The sequence below is a fragment of the Mustela nigripes genome, chromosome 7, assembly GCF_022355385.1.
Source record: "Mustela nigripes isolate SB6536 chromosome 7, MUSNIG.SB6536, whole genome shotgun sequence".
Taxonomy (NCBI): Eukaryota; Metazoa; Chordata; class Mammalia; order Carnivora; family Mustelidae; genus Mustela; species Mustela nigripes.
The window spans coordinates 29,556,956-29,572,816 of NC_081563.1; the positions used below are offsets into that span (position 1 = coordinate 29,556,956).

The 15,861-nt window shown below is 39.3% G+C and overlaps 1 protein-coding gene across 9 annotated transcripts in view; it reads right to left on the reverse strand.

Moving 5' to 3' along the window:
* Window positions 1-15,861, reverse strand: part of LTBP1 (latent transforming growth factor beta binding protein 1) — a 400,132-nt gene that overhangs the window by 61,581 nt on the left and 322,690 nt on the right. The window lies entirely within an intron of this gene.

The following is a 15,861-nucleotide window of genomic DNA, read 5'->3' on the forward strand; positions in this document are numbered from 1 at the left end:
GTATAAAGATCTTATTTAAACACTTAAATAAATTAAAACCCTAATAAAGAAAGAGGCTGAATATTAACTGGCAGGCAAAAAATGATTTTATACTTATAAAGTCACAAAAACTTCAGTACTTAATGATTTTCTAAATTTTATGCAATGAGCACATGCTACTCTTAAAATAAAAAAAATTACATATTTGAAAAAAATTATTTGAAGGTACTAAAAGGAGAAAATTCTTTGAGTGTATACCCAAGTATAGATGGCACCCTAACCAGAAAAAGCAAATAAAACTATATAAATAAAAGTAGAATATTCATTAATATTCTAAAAAGAATTTAAAAACTGAAAACATTTAAATATCTCTTTCAATTCAACTAAGCATAGAATGTCTTTTTTTTTTTTTAAATCTCTATTTTAAAATCAAGTATCTTGCTTGAAAATGATAAAAATTACATGAGGGGCCCCGGGTGGCTCAGTCAGAGCGCAGTCTGAGTCTGATTTTGACTCAGACACTTCTCAGGGTCATGATTTCAGGATCCTGGGTTCAAGCCCCACATCAGCCTCCCTTCTTGGCCTCAGCAGGAGTCTGCTTCTCCCTCTCCCTCTGCACCTCCCCCTCTTTTGCTTGCTGTCTCTCTCTCTCAAAGAAGTAAAATCTTTTTAAAAAAATTACACAGGAAAAATATTATTAATAATAGAACACACATATTTTAAGTTAAAAAACCACAGGAGTTCTCAATAATCGCAACTACAATGGAAAGCGAGCAAAAAGAAAAATCTTCATGATTTTTAACCTAGCCAAGTTTTTTTTTGTTTGTTTGTTGCATACAAAGCTGTATTTGTCTAGTTTCAAAAACTCTGGAGACCCTGCCCAAAAGTATAATTTTCTGAACATTAATCCAGAGATTCTGTTGAATGAAAACTAAAAACACTTTGGACTTAATCCCTTCCTCCAATACAAATGGCAAATTCCCAGTTATAAATGTTTTCTACTGAAGAATGACTTTCCTACAGGATACAGTTGAGTACTGTATGCAATTTTACTTTTCACTCTGTGGAAATAAACCTTGGGCCGTATGTTTCAAATCCCAAACTTATTTTATTTTTCCTTCATACACTGTTTCATTACAAATCATAGGGAAACATTCTTCAAAAATAGGTATAAAGAAGAAGGGTAGGAAAGGATTGATAAAATAATAAAAACTCCAGAAGGCAGCCAAAAAAAGGAAAAAGAGATGAGACAAATGGAAAACAGAGTAGATTTGAACCCCCAATACCAGTAATTATGCTAAATGTATATGAACTAAATTCTCCAATTAAAAGATAGAGATTGTAAATCTGGATTAAAAAAAAAAAACTACCATATCCTGGTTACTTCTAAGAAAAGGGCCCTTTCAAAATAAGAACATGGAGAAGTGAGAAAAGACAAACCATGCAAAATCTAATTAAAAGAGACATATGTAGTTATACCGATAAAAGACAAAGTAGATTTAAAGACTAGATGCACTGAAAGAGACAAACTGGGACATTTCAAAGAAATAAAAGCGTCAATACACCAGTAAGTCACAAAAACTTCACTATTTAATTCCACGGTCAGACAATATATAAAACAAAACTCAGAAAACTAAAATCAGAAACAGATAAATTTCCATAATAATGGGAGATTATAAAACACCCCTTCAGTAAATTATGTAATTAGCAGACAAATATACAATAGAGATAGTAATGATCTAAACAACTTGTAAACTGGGCCCTAATTAGCCTATATAGATCCAACTGCAAAATACACATTGTCTTCAAGTACACAAGGAATATTTACCAAAACTGATCATATTCTACACCCGAACAAATTCCAAGGATTGAAATCATTGAAATTATGTTCTCTGGCTAGAGAGGTATTCAGGTATTAAAAAAAAAAAAAATTCCCCAAATGTTTGGATATTAAGCAAAACCCCTCTAAAAAAAAAATGACAATGCATTTGTAGTACTTTTATCTGAATAGCAAAAAACATATCAAAACTTCTAGCTGCAGATGAAGCCAATCATAGAAAGAAATATATAGCCATAAATATATATCAGAAAAGAATATACACATTATAGAAAAGAAGTTTAAAAACCCAATGATCTAGGGGCGCCTGGGTGGCTCAGTAGGTTAAAGCCTCTGCATTCGGCTTGGGTCATGATCCCAGGGTCCTGGAATCGAGCCCCGCATCGGGCTCTCTGGTCCGTGGAGAGCCTGCTTCCTCCTCTCTCTCTGCCTGCCTCTCTGCCTACTTGTGATCTCCGTCTGTCAAATAAATAAATAAATAATATCCTTAAAAAAAAAACAAAAAACAAAAACAAAACAAAAAAAACCCCAATGATCTAAGGATCTATGTCAAGAAGTTATAAAGACAAATGAAGCCCAAAGAAAGACTATAAAAACAGAAATTAACATAATAGAAAACAAAGAGAAAAATCAACAGAAGTTGTTCCTTTGCAAAGACTAACACCTATGAAACACTGATTAAGAACAAAACAAAGTAAGCACAAATTACTAAATAAAAAATGAAAGCCATCACTAACACATTCTACAGACATTAAGGTGAGATAAGAAAAAGTATTATCAACAACTTGATGCGAAAGAATTGGAAATTTACCTAAAATTTTACTTAACATGGATAAGGTCCTTGAAAAAGAAAGTTACTAAAACTGTCATGGATGGTCCAAGAACTGAGACCATTACTTCATCTTTTAAAGAAATCTTAACTGCGGGGCGCCTGGGTGGCTCAGTGGGTTAAAGCCTCTGCCTTTGGCTCAGGTTGTGATCCCAGGGTCATGGGATTGAGCCCCATGTCGGGCTCTCTGCTCAACAGGGAGCCTGCTCCCCCCCCCTCCGCCTGCCTCTCTGCCTACTTGTGATCTCTCTCTCCGTCAAATAAATAAAATCTTTAAAAAAAAAAAAAAGAAATCCTAACTGCAATTTAAAAAACTTTCATAACAGCCCCCCAAACACACACACAGACACACAAAACAAAACCAAAAACTTCCAGGCCCAAATGATTTTACTTGTGAATTCTTCAAGGAAGTCAGGAAGGAACTAATATGAAGTTTTTTAAAAAGATTTTATTTATTTATATAAGAGCTAGAATGAGTGAGAGAGACAGTGAGAGCCCACAGCAGGGGCAGAGGGAGAGGGAGAAGCAGGGTCCCTGCTGAGCAGAAAGCCTGGGGCAGGACTTGATCCCAGGACCCTGGGACCACGACCTGAGCTGAAGGGAGACACCCAACCAACCGACTGAGCCACCCAGGCGCCCCTAACACGAATCTTACATATACTTTTCCACAAAAACCCAGAGGGGGCACTTTCAAATTTAGTTTATGAAACCAGAAAAACCTTGAGTCTACAACTTCACAGAGCATTCAAAGAAAGGAATATTAAAGGTTAATCTCTCTAATGAACACAGATGCACATATTCTCAACGAAATGTTAACAATTGGACTCCAGGGATATACTGTATAAGGAAACTATAGGATGACTGTTAGGTTTATTGTAAGAATGTAAAGGTATTATTTACTTAAAAAAAAATCACTATGGCTTAAATATGTATGTGTTGGTGGGCAGGGGAGCTACCATGATTTACAGCATGTCAAAGTTAACACAAGACAGATGTCACCCGGGGTCCAGCACTCTAGACCTGGATTCTCAGCCCCGGATTATTTACGCTTGAACTGCTACACAGAGAGAAATAAACTTTTATCTTGTTTAAAACAAACAAATGGGGGGTGGGAGGAACCAGTCCATGTAACTCCTCACAGAATAAAGGGGGAAATAGGATTTAAAAAATAACACAATTATTTCAATAGATGCAGGAAAAGCATCTGTAATCATTAAAAACCACTCAGAATAAAGACTCTCATCAAACTACAAGTGTACATACCAGAAACAACTATGGCAAACATCAAAATTTAAGAAATAGTCAATATATTCAATGCTTTTTCTGCTGAGATCAGGAATGAGACAAGTAAGCTAGCTACCACCATTTCTATCAGAGAGCAAGTCCTAGATAGTGTAATAAGAGAAGGTATAATTATTGAAAGAAAATAAATAAACCTAGTGCTACCTTATTTGTAGACAACATAACTGTTCTGTTCAAAATCCAAACAAATCTGCAGATAAACTTAGGGAAATAACAAGTAAGTTTAGCAAGCTCATAAGTACAAGGTCAATGCACAAAAATCAAATTGTTGTAAGGGTAGAATACATTTTAAACACCCTTTGCAAAAACATAAAAATACTGAAAACTTACTTAAGATTAACTCTAAAAAAAACTCTGTCCAAGACTATACAAAAAACAACAAAACACCAAAACAAATGAAAGAAAACCTAAATAGAGGGATATGTTATATATATATGCATTGGAAGACTCAATATTGTAAAATATTAAATCTCCCCAAATTGATCTATTGATTGAATGCAATTCCAATCAAAATCCCAGCAGAATTTTTTTTTCTGGTATGATTTGATCAGCTGATCATAAAACTTACATAGCAATGTAAAGGGCCATGAATAACACCCTGATTAAGAACAGAACTGCACACTTTAGAATTTACAGCACATACATTAACATTCATTATAAAGCTACTATAGTTAAGACAATATACTGTTGGTGTAAGGATAAACCAACCAGTGGACAGAAGGAAAAAGAAAAAGACTCATACGCATTTACACACTGCTCACGACAAAGTTACTAGTGCAAATCAGTGGAAAAATTGTACTCTTCCCAATAAAGGGAGGCGATCCAACTGGAATACATTTAGGAAAAAAATAAATCTTGACCTCTATTTCACACCATACGCACAAAACAGTATCAGACTGTTATAGATTCCAAAAGTAAAATATAAAATAAAGCTTATAGGAGACAATATAAAATTTTATCATGGGGTGCCTTGGTGGCTCAGTTGGTTAAGCAACTGCCTTTGGCTCAGGTCATGATCCCAGGGTCCTGGGATTGAGCCCCACAGCAGGCTCCCTGCTCAGCGCAGAGTTTGCTTCTCTCTCTATCTCCCTCTTTCTCTGGCCTTTGTTCTCTCTCTCTCTCTCTTTCACTCTCTCTCTCAAATAAATAAAATATTTTTTAAAAAGTGGATCGTCATGACTTTAGGATTTGCAAAGACCACAGGCACAAAAATTACTAATCTCAAATGAAATAATTAAAACACTGGCCTTCATTAAAATTAAGAACTTGGCTTCATTTCTTTAGACAGTTGTATTGAGCCCCTAATTTTGAAGAGGTCTGTTATGCAGAATTAGATAACTAAAAAAATACCCCCAAAGCTAATAAGGGTGTGAAAAGTTGTGGAACATCAACCCTCACAAAGGAAACACAAATCGATAGCCACCATGACGAGATATCCCTTACTAAGCAAGGCTAACCTTGAAAAGAAATGACAGCACCAGTGGTTGGCAAGGAGGTAGAACTGAAATGCTCAGAAGTAGATCTGGTCGGTGTGAACCAGGACTCTGAGAGCTGGCTTATCTATGCAATGGAGACATTCTTTATACAATGAAACACCATACAGCAACGAAGATGAAGCTTGCAAACATGATGCTGGATGAAAGAAGTCAGACACCAACGAGTGCCTCCCGTATGCCTTCACTGATAAGATGTTCAAAAACAGGTACAAAAACAAAGCCAGGGTAACAAAGACAAAATAGAACTCTGTTTGGGTCATGGGGAGGGGAGTGGGTTAAAAGTAGGAAGAAGCTCGGGGGGGGGGGTTCGGGGGGCTCATTACCAAGTGCGCTCACTCTGTAAAAGTTCATCAAGCTGTACTCTTACGATTCATGCACTTTTCTTTTATGCATTTTAAGCAATTAGAAAGTTTACTTAAAAAGAAGAGCCAATCCACACTGCTTTATTTCTTGGTTAAAGACCATCTTACCCATTTCAAAAAGTTCATTTTCTCTCTCTCTCTCTCTCTCTCATTGGTAAGAGGTATATATTAGACTAAAATATTAAGGGACTCTGAATAGTAATCCTGAACTGTCCATAATATGTCCCTATCTGTCCGTAATAAGCCAAATACTGTGAAATTTAATTTCTTCCAAGTAGAAAATAAAGTCAAGCTATTTTTTTTTAATAGGAATATAGGTGGATATATAAGAGCATATGTGGGGGCACCTGTGTGGCTCAGTGGGTTAAGCGTCTGCCTTTGGCTTAGGTCATGGTCCTGGGGTCCTGGGGTCGAGCCCCACATCGAGCTCTCTGCTCAGCAGGGACCCTGCTGTCCCCTCCCTGTCTCTGCCTGCCTCTCTGCCTTGTGATCTCTCTCTGTCAAATAAATTAAAAAAAAAAAAAAAGCATATGTGACACAACAGTCTTCCTTAAAAATGTAACTACACTTTTATGTGACTCACTGCAAGTCAAGGGAATTATGTGATTCTCTGTCCTTAATATGCCTCTATTTTTTTTTTTTTTTGGTCTTATAGAAGGTGAGAATTATTATGGAGTGAGTTTTTAAATCATTTACTTAAGATTATAACAGCACTGCTATGTATTCAGAACAGACTAGAATTCTAATATTCTAGGATATCTAACTTAGGAATTATTATTATTTAAACACACAATAGAAAATGGAAGATACATTTAAGGTTCGAAGGGGAGGTCATATTTGATGGTTAAGCATTAATGATGAGACCCGTGATCTGGACAGAGCCCTTGTCAGCTCTGCCCCTCTCCAGAGTCCACCTGAATCACTGGGAGTGGGTCCCAGTTACTGTCTCTCCCCCCACTCCACATGGCCCCTGCATAAATTTAAAGATAAACAGTGGGAGTAAAACATCCTTTTACATGAGGATAAAATATAAAAATTAGTAAGATTTTATTTTTTTTTTAAGATTTTATTTATTTATTTGACAGAGATCTCAAGTAGGTGGAGAGGTAGGCAGAGAGAGAGGAGGAAGCAGGCTCCCTGCTGAGCAGAGAGTCCCATGCGGGGCTTGATCCCAGGACCCTGGGATCATGACCTGAGCTGAAGGGAGAGGCTCTAACCCACTGAGCCACCCAGGCGCCCCCCAAATTAGTAAGATTTTAAGTTTTGTGAATTTGTTTGAACACCTGAAAGAGTCCTAAGAATTTTTCAAGAATTCAAATTAAGTCCTTGACTCTCACTTACAGTGGGTTTTCAAAGACAATGCAGTGGGACAAAGGTATAGAAGATTATCTCTTTATCATCCAAAATGAGGTCAAGAATGAAAATCCTCATGAACAAAATCATCTTAGATTCATTCCTTTAAAAAAAAAATCCAAGAAGAGTATTTCAGCCTTTACATTTCAAATTGTCTTAACAAGTTGACGCAGTGAACATGGGGGAAATGCTCTGGGTCTCGGGGATCCTCATGGAGGGGGGTTCAAAAGGCTCAGTTCCTACAGCTGGAGAGGACATGTGTCAGGAAACAGGTTCAAGAGTCTGCAGTATGCCCCTGGCGCCTGTCTTCCCTCTCAGAGAACCAGGACACAGGGTGGGGAAGCCACTGTATGTGACAGATGTTTGTTCAATTAACAAAAAAAAAAAAAACCAAACCTCAATATTATCGGCTAAAATCCCAAACTAAGTATCTGTGACACTTAGAGGAAAAATTCTGAATTGAGTTGAAAAGCAGGGCATTTTCAATGAGACATAAAACACTCTTTCTTTGGACAAAACCTAAACCTGTATACTCAAGTCATTTAGGTTTCTTTTGACAAAAAGAGGATCGCAGCATATTTCTGAATTCAAAAAGCCGTTTTTTCCCATTATGGACTGACAAAATTTTATATAAAAACTGGAGAAGTGAATGAGAAGGATTTACATTTGCTACAGAAAAGAAACATTCCTTAAAATGTGAAGGGGAGAAATGAGAAGAAAGCTTAAAAAAAAAAAACAAAAAACACTTCTCTGCTCCTGAAGGTAAAGAATAATCCTGATTTGCTGTTATATAATGGACTACCACAAAAACTAAAGTATGTGAATACTCCACGGGGAATAAATTCCATGACACTCAGAAAAATGTCCCCTTAGATACTTACAGAAAATAGCTTGAACTTCAATTGCATGTTACTAACACAGTTACTTGCAAAAGATAATGTGTGAAATAGATTTTGTGTTTTACACTCTATACATTTTTTAAAAATGCACCGTTTTCTCTGAATATATTTATTTATAACCACTGAATTATCTTTGCATTAATTTAATAGCTGCACATTTTTACAACCAAGATTTTCCAAAAAATAAACATCTTCCTCTAACTTCAGAATCATACTGTACATTTTCTCTTTTCATATAGTCTTTCTTATGCTAAAAGGTGCTGCCAACGAGGACCAGGAGAGAGCCCTAAGCACAGGCCAAACACATCAAACCCCAGATTCATCTTTTTGACACTTAGGCCCCAAAAGCAACACAGGATCGGCCAAAAAAAATTCCCATTTTTTTTCGCTACTCTAATTTTTCTCTTTCTATATTCAAATAGGAGGCCAAGAAAGATCAGTTATGAAGCCACAGAAAATAGACAGTGTATCTCTAGAAATAACAACTTCGGCATTTAAATGCAAATAAACATCAGCATTAGCCATCGGTTTATTGGCAATTGATTCATGAACCGTTTTAAAACCTGCCATCTTTTAAAACTTAGTGGGTCAATAGGAAAGTCAGTCATCTAGAACTCTTATGGAAAACAAAGGGTAAGGAATTAAAGCAAATTATGTATAAATGGGTTATTATCCTATATTTTGTATGATTTATATAATTTACATTAAATAAATTTGGGATTTAGAAGTAGATAGAATATATGTAGTATTTCATTTATATCCAGACTTAGACTTAGAACTAACAGACAATTTAATTCACAAATACTTATGCAATCGGACTGTACGTCGTATATTTTGTAAACACTGATAACATAAAAAAACAAATAAGTGTTAGATGCTCCCTCCTTTTAGATGTCCACAGGTTAAGGAAACAAATGGCAACATAACTAGGGTTTCAATGTAAAAAGTGCTAACACACTGCACAGAATTCACATTCCTGGACATCTATGGGGACAGGCTCCATTCTAGCGGATACTTGTCAACACCCATCCACATACTTAACTCTTACAATGACGCCATGAATGCATTATGCATGTAGGGAACTTGGGCAGATGTGCCTTAAGTAAATTCCTTAAGTTCACACAGCTCAGACGTAGAGTAAGAGTTCAAGCCCACGAACTTGGAATCCATAGCCTAAATGCCTTTTTTTTTTTTTTAAGGTTATACTTATTTATTTGAGATAGAATGAGAGAGAGCACGCATAAGGAGGGGAGCAGCAGGCAGAGGGAGAAGCAGGCTCTCCACTGAGCCGACAGCCCCATGCGGGGCTCGATCCTAGGACACAGAGATCATGACCTGGGCTGAAGGCAGATGCTCACCCACGGGCTCCCACAGCCTAAAAAAAATTTTTTTTGAAAGATTTAATTAATTTATTTGACACAGAGAGAGAGACAGCAAGAGAGGGAACACAAGCAGGGGGAGAAGGAGAGGGAGAAGCAGGCTTCCTGCCAAGCAGGGAGCCCGATGTGGGGCTCGATCCTAAACCTTGGGATTATGACCCGAGCTGAAGGCAGATACTGAATGACTGAACCACCCACGCCCCTCACACCCTAAATTCTTAACCATTTCTGTACCCAATACACACCCTAAATTCTTAACCATTTCTGTACCCAATAACTATGCAGGGTGTGCTTGAAAGAATTAAGTCTTCAAAAAATAGGAAAGACTGCACAAAAGTACACCATACATTCAATTTGGAGTCATCTTATCGTACCTGCTTCCTGATATTCCAGGATGAGTTACAGACCTCCTCTTTACCTTTTCATTCATGCACTGTTTATTGTGCCCTAATTATTCTCAACACCATACAGCTGTGAACAAGACCGGTCTCATCAACCTCAGCATCCAGGAGTGGGGTCTGACAATAAACTACAAGAGAAAGCAGCAGAAAAAGGTGGCTAAAAGGGAGCAAAGGAGGGAACAGGAAGAGTTAGAGGGTGAATGTGAGAAAGGGTGGCCAGAAAGGTTTCCCAGAGAAAGACATTTGAATAAAGACCTAAAATAGAGGTGACCATCTCTACACTTCTTAGTGTAATAAATTTCCTTGTTTTAAGCTGTTCATTGCAGCCAAAAGCATTCCAGTTAATACTCACCCTACCCATTGGTTTGTCATGAAGATTATATGAGAAAATTGGTACCATGTCCTTAGCATCATGCCTGGTTCCCAAGAAGAAGTCAACAAGTGAAATCATTTTTAATAAAGTCATGACATCCACTATGGGAAGAACCTCCAGTCTACTCATGCTGGGAGTCCTACCAGGGAATACTCCATCAGCAGAATGGCCAACAAATACCCAATTCTGGAATCGATGTATTAAATACTACAACTGAAGCCTAATGTATACAAATACTATTCTCAACAACTTTCCATGACCTATTGAGTATTTTATTTGCAAAGGACGTCGAAGGACTCATGGTAGTAGCTGCAGAGAGACTGGCGCCCCAGCCAAGCGCTGGGTGGCAACAGAAGGTGTGAGGGGGAAGCGGACTATCTACAGACTTCACTTTCTGGCAGTTCCAGGTCTGTTTTTTGGCTGCAAGGAAAGTGTTTACTTCTCCGTCTGTGAACAGATGATTTTCCATAGCTCTGGGGTTTGAAAAGGTCAGCGGTGATAAAAGGCTTAGGAAGAGCTCTTGAATTTCTCTGCTACTATTGTGAATTTCTTTATAAAAATGTTGATATACGGAAGACAATCAAGCAATGCATGGAAAATATGTATTCCAGATCCAAAAGCAGCTTATTCCAGCAAAATTTCCTCAGCTCTCTCCCTAATGATTTAAACATCCATTTTTACTCACTTCTGCATAAGTGTATTCACAGGAGCGAGCGTGAAGAACAGTAGTCTTTATAGCAGGAAGCCCTTTTTTACCTGGAATGTTGTAAGATCCTTTTCCTTTTTACACGGGGGGTAAAGAGGATCTTATTGTTAATCTAAATGATCTTTCTTTAGAAAGGAAACATTCAGGTTGTATTCTCTCACTAGATTTTTCATTTTGGGACCATAAACCTACTTAAAACAACAACAACAACAAAACCCAAAAACCGAAAAACCCCCAAACCCCACAAAACAACAGCAATAAAATAAATCTGAAAAATCTTTGGGCCAAGTGCCCAGATGTAATATATTACTGAGTCAGGGCACTTCAATGTCCTACTTGGCTAAATCCATTTTAAAAAATATTTTCTCCTTGGTGACAGAAAGTTCTATCTCTGTGCCACAAAACCTCCAAAGTGCCTCCGTGCACAGTCAGCAATGGTTTTATACTTTCTTTCCATACTCTTTATAGAAAACATACCAAAAATCTGAGAACAACACCATGCTGCTCCAGATTTAGTTTTTATTTCTTCCATTTGGCAAAAGTTGCCTTTACCGTATTTTCTGGTTCCCATGAACACAAAATTAGCCTCAGAGCTTGAACCTAACTTCTTTTAGGCTTTTTTTTTGTTTTTTAATTTTTATTTTTAGTAGTGTCTACACTTAATTTGGGGTTCGAACCCACAACCCTGAAATCAAAAGTCACAGGCTCTATCGACTGAGCCAGCCAGTGCCCCTCTTTTAGTGTTTCTGATATCACTGTTCTCGGCCAAGTTCAGGAAGCTAGCTATCCTGACCACGTGCCTCTGATTACGTTCTCCCTTTCCAATGAGTGAGTTAGCAAGAAGTGGTTTGTAAAAGATATCCTAAAAAGTTACAGGATTAGAATCTCTAGGGCCATTTAACAACAGGACTGGATTCTTTGAATATGCTGGGATTCAGGGTTTAGTCACCATGTTATAAGAAGTCCGCTTCCCATCTTTTTAGTTGTCAAATTCGGAATCAGCATTAGAATTGTTTTGAAAGCGGGAGCAGAAGCTTCTGATCACATAGACCGACCGTGGTATTATTTTTAAAAGTAAGAAATAACAACCAGGGGTGGAAAATATAGGAAGAACATGGAATTAAAATGAAGGGTTTTGATTTTTTTTTCCTTATGAAAAACAGGTAATGTTTTTCATAAGACTAACTTGAATGCTTGACTTTTAAAAATAGATGTTATTTTCAAGAGTAGTTTCAGGTTCACAGTAAAATTTTACTGCAAGTTCCGATAATCCCATCTCCCCAACCCCTGTCCTCTCCCTCAGTCTCCTCACCATTAACGTTCCTAAACATTTGTTATGACTGATGGACATACACTGACATGCTATTATCAACCCATGTCCGTAGTTTACATTAGGGTTTGCTCTTGGCGATGTACTCTGAGTTGTACTCCCCCGTCAAAAGAGAACTCATGTGGGCAGGACGCTAACGGCCTCAGCAGACAATCTCATGCCCTCTGTTCTAGGATTGACAGGCTATTATCCCTTAGTGTGAAAAAGGTACTGATAAGGCTTCATTTGTTCCCCAGACACAAAATCTCTCTGATTTCTCTTCGTATAGAGAAGAATGGTCAATTCAGCCCACCCGAGTTAGTAAGATACCAGCTTTCCATTCCCTGCTCCAGCTTTCAGATCTCCCTTACCCTGCTCTAATTCCTTTTCCCCACAGGGCTTCTGTCTTTCGAGCCCATTATGTAGTTTACAAGAAAGCAGGCATTGATGCTGTTCATCGACAGAGCCCCAGGATGGAGAACGGTGGCTTGCACCTAGCATACACGTAATATTTGGCAAATGAACCAGTGAGGATGCTTTCTTTAAGACAACGCTTCAGGGAAGGGTTTTGGCCATGGTTTGGAGGCCTGATGAGCCATGACTAACTAGGTTCTGTGAGCTACCAGTGCTGGGCTGCTGGGCTCCTTCAAGGTCCCTGCTAGACCGGTGTGGCCATTCTAAAGTGTGAATGGGCTGGAAAGCATAGTGAAGTCTAGTCATGTCTGATGGCCCCGAGCAAAAACTCTCATTCAACTGGGATGCCCAAAAGGGAGAGCACCACGGCCGCTGGCCAGAGCAGTGTGCAGAGACCCATGCGCGTCACGATGCGAAGTAAGAGGCCGGGGGGTGGGGGGGAGAGGCAACTCTTCACACGGGTCAGGGGACAGAAGCGTGACACATAGGAATCGGATGGTCACAAGTTTCCCCCCTCTCCCATTCACACACATTCTGCTGTTGATGATGAGCCCAAACTCTGGGTCAGCTTATTTATACATGGGATGATCAATATTTGTCATGAGTTAAAGCTCTGCAACAACAACAACAACAACAAAGGAAAAAATAAAAGAGCAAAAGAACTGTGATTTTTAAAAACACACGAATAAGATAAATTGGGACACAGAACAGTGAACTTCGTTAAAGAGGTGAAACGTTTCCTTTGCATGTCTACACAAGATAAACACCCTGGCTAAGAGGACCCAGAGGTGGTGGCAGGAGGAGAAGAACCACAGTTCGAGGAAGAAAGGGAGGTAGAGAGGAGGAAGTCCATCCGAAGAGTCCAGTTTCCCTGCCCTTTTCCAACACCCATGTGCGGGACGGGAGAAAAATGACCTGCAGTATATATATATATTTCAGGGGGGAGAGATAGAGACAATCTTTAGCAGGCTCCACACTCAGTACAGAACCCGCTCTATGGGGCTCCATCTCACAACCCTGAGATCATGACCTAAGCCAAAATCAAGAATTGGGTGCTTAACTGGTTGAACGACCCAGGCACCCCAATCACCTGTATTTACTTTTCTTAAAAAAAAAAAAAAAAAAAAAAGATTATTTATTTATTTATTTCACAGAGAGAGATCACAAGTAGGCAGAGAGGCAGGCAGAAAGAGAGAGAGAGAGAGAGAGGAGGAAGTAGGCTCCCCGCAGAGCAGAGAGCCCGATGTGGGGCTCCATCCCAGGACTCTGGGATTATGACCTGAGCCGAAGGCAGAGGCTTTAACCCACTGAGCCACCCAGGCACCCCAGATTCTATCCCTAAAGCATAAATGTGTTAAATTGTTTAAGATCAAAAACATAATTCTCTGTGTGTACTATTTCCTTATTTATCACAGATTGCCCTCTTGCAATGTAGGCTCCCAGGGGACCAGAGCAGCGTTTTGCTGGTACAAGACAGGCACTCGGTACATGAGTAAACAGATGAACAGTTCACTCGCCACGTACCTCCCACTCTACTCCAACTGAACGTCCAAGAACACTGTCGTTCTTCGTGTGCTATAGGAGAATCAAGGTGTGCCTCCTTCCGCTATCAGGTACATGCTCCCAGAACACTATGTACAGAAGGGCAAGGAAGGATCCCACGGTGCTGTATTTATTTCTGTACAATCTGCCATGCTCCCTGAAAGTCGGAATACTGGATTCTGTCGGAGTAGGCCTCTTCATTGTGCTTCAGGAAGTGGGACCAGACACAAAGGAAGCCATGGGAAATCAGGAAGGGCCCTCCTACCCTCAGCTGGGCCAGACACAGCCCAGCTTAGAGCAGACTCTGCCAGCCCTGCGTCCACAAGTCTCCGGCTGCTTAAACCCAAAGTTCAGAAATAAGTTGGTGGACGGGCATGCGGAGAGCCAGTCCCTTCTCAGTGTTAACGCAAGTCCTGTGCACATCAGTTCCGCAGCTAGTCCCGGTCACATGGGCTGGCTTCACCCTACACCACAGCCTGGGGTAGAATCAGGACATTCTGCTACTGCCACAAGTTTCAGGTTCAGTCCAACACAAGAAAATCTGGACCAGTTTAATGTAGCGGAGTAAGCCCATAAAAAATGAAAGCTTTGCAAAGCTTCTTCTAGAAAGAGAATAACATGCCTAATACTCTGGGAGATTTCTAGTTACACTACCATCTATCAACACAGTATTCTAAATTATCTATTTTATTACTTATAAAACTGTCCAGTTTCTAAAGTAAAAAAAAGGGGGGGGGACCAAGTGTCAAAGAAAGTATACTGAAGTATAGTAATTTACAAAGACCTGGAGGTTTTCTAAAAACGTATTTTAAAATTCAAGTCTTTGCCAAGTAGATGCCTAACAAAATTAGAACTGCAAGTGAATTAGGGTGATTATATAGCTCTTGAGTTGCAGCAATCGGTATTTAAAAAGACACGGAATTAAAAGAAAATCGCTTAGACAAAATGGAGGTGAAGGTTATTTATACTGGTATATTCTTCCAGAAGAGTAATTTTGGCTCGTGAGCATAGGACGGGACCTGTGTTTTTTTCTGAACATAATTTCTGCACAGCACCGCCACTGGTGGTTATAATGTGGACCATTTTTCAGGGAAGGAAGCCCTTATAATCCATGTTCCAGACCCAAATGAAGAATCAAGCCTGCATCTTTCTGGAATGCGGGGAAATGTGCATTCTGCCCATCAGTGTCCTCCGAGACCCAGGTGGGCTAGCACTGTGGCCCACTGCCGGGAACACTGTGGTCTGTGCAGCACAAAGTGTGTATTCACGCAGGGTCTTTCTTAAGAACTCCAGGCTCAAGGTCTAAATAAAAAATTCAGGTAAAACTCGAATCACCGCACCACGGAATCCTTGCAAACCCCCATGGCCACCTTTAATGATTTTTTCCCCATTTCCCAACGTCTGAGGGCTTCCAAACCCCTCAAAATCCGCTTGCTCAAACCGCACCCACCCTCTCTCTCTTTCACTTGAAGCCAAATCTGGCATCAATGTTTTGTCTACTCAGCAGGAGAGTGATTTCAACAATCTCCTGCATTTTATAAGATCAGTTCATTCTTCCCAATATAATAATTAGTTTCAGATGAACCTGGTCACTGTTCCTTGGCTCGATTCCACTGTGGTACGAGCAAGGAGAGGAGGTACTTCCTGCTGAGCTCTTTTTTGGAGCAAAGAATTTGGGTA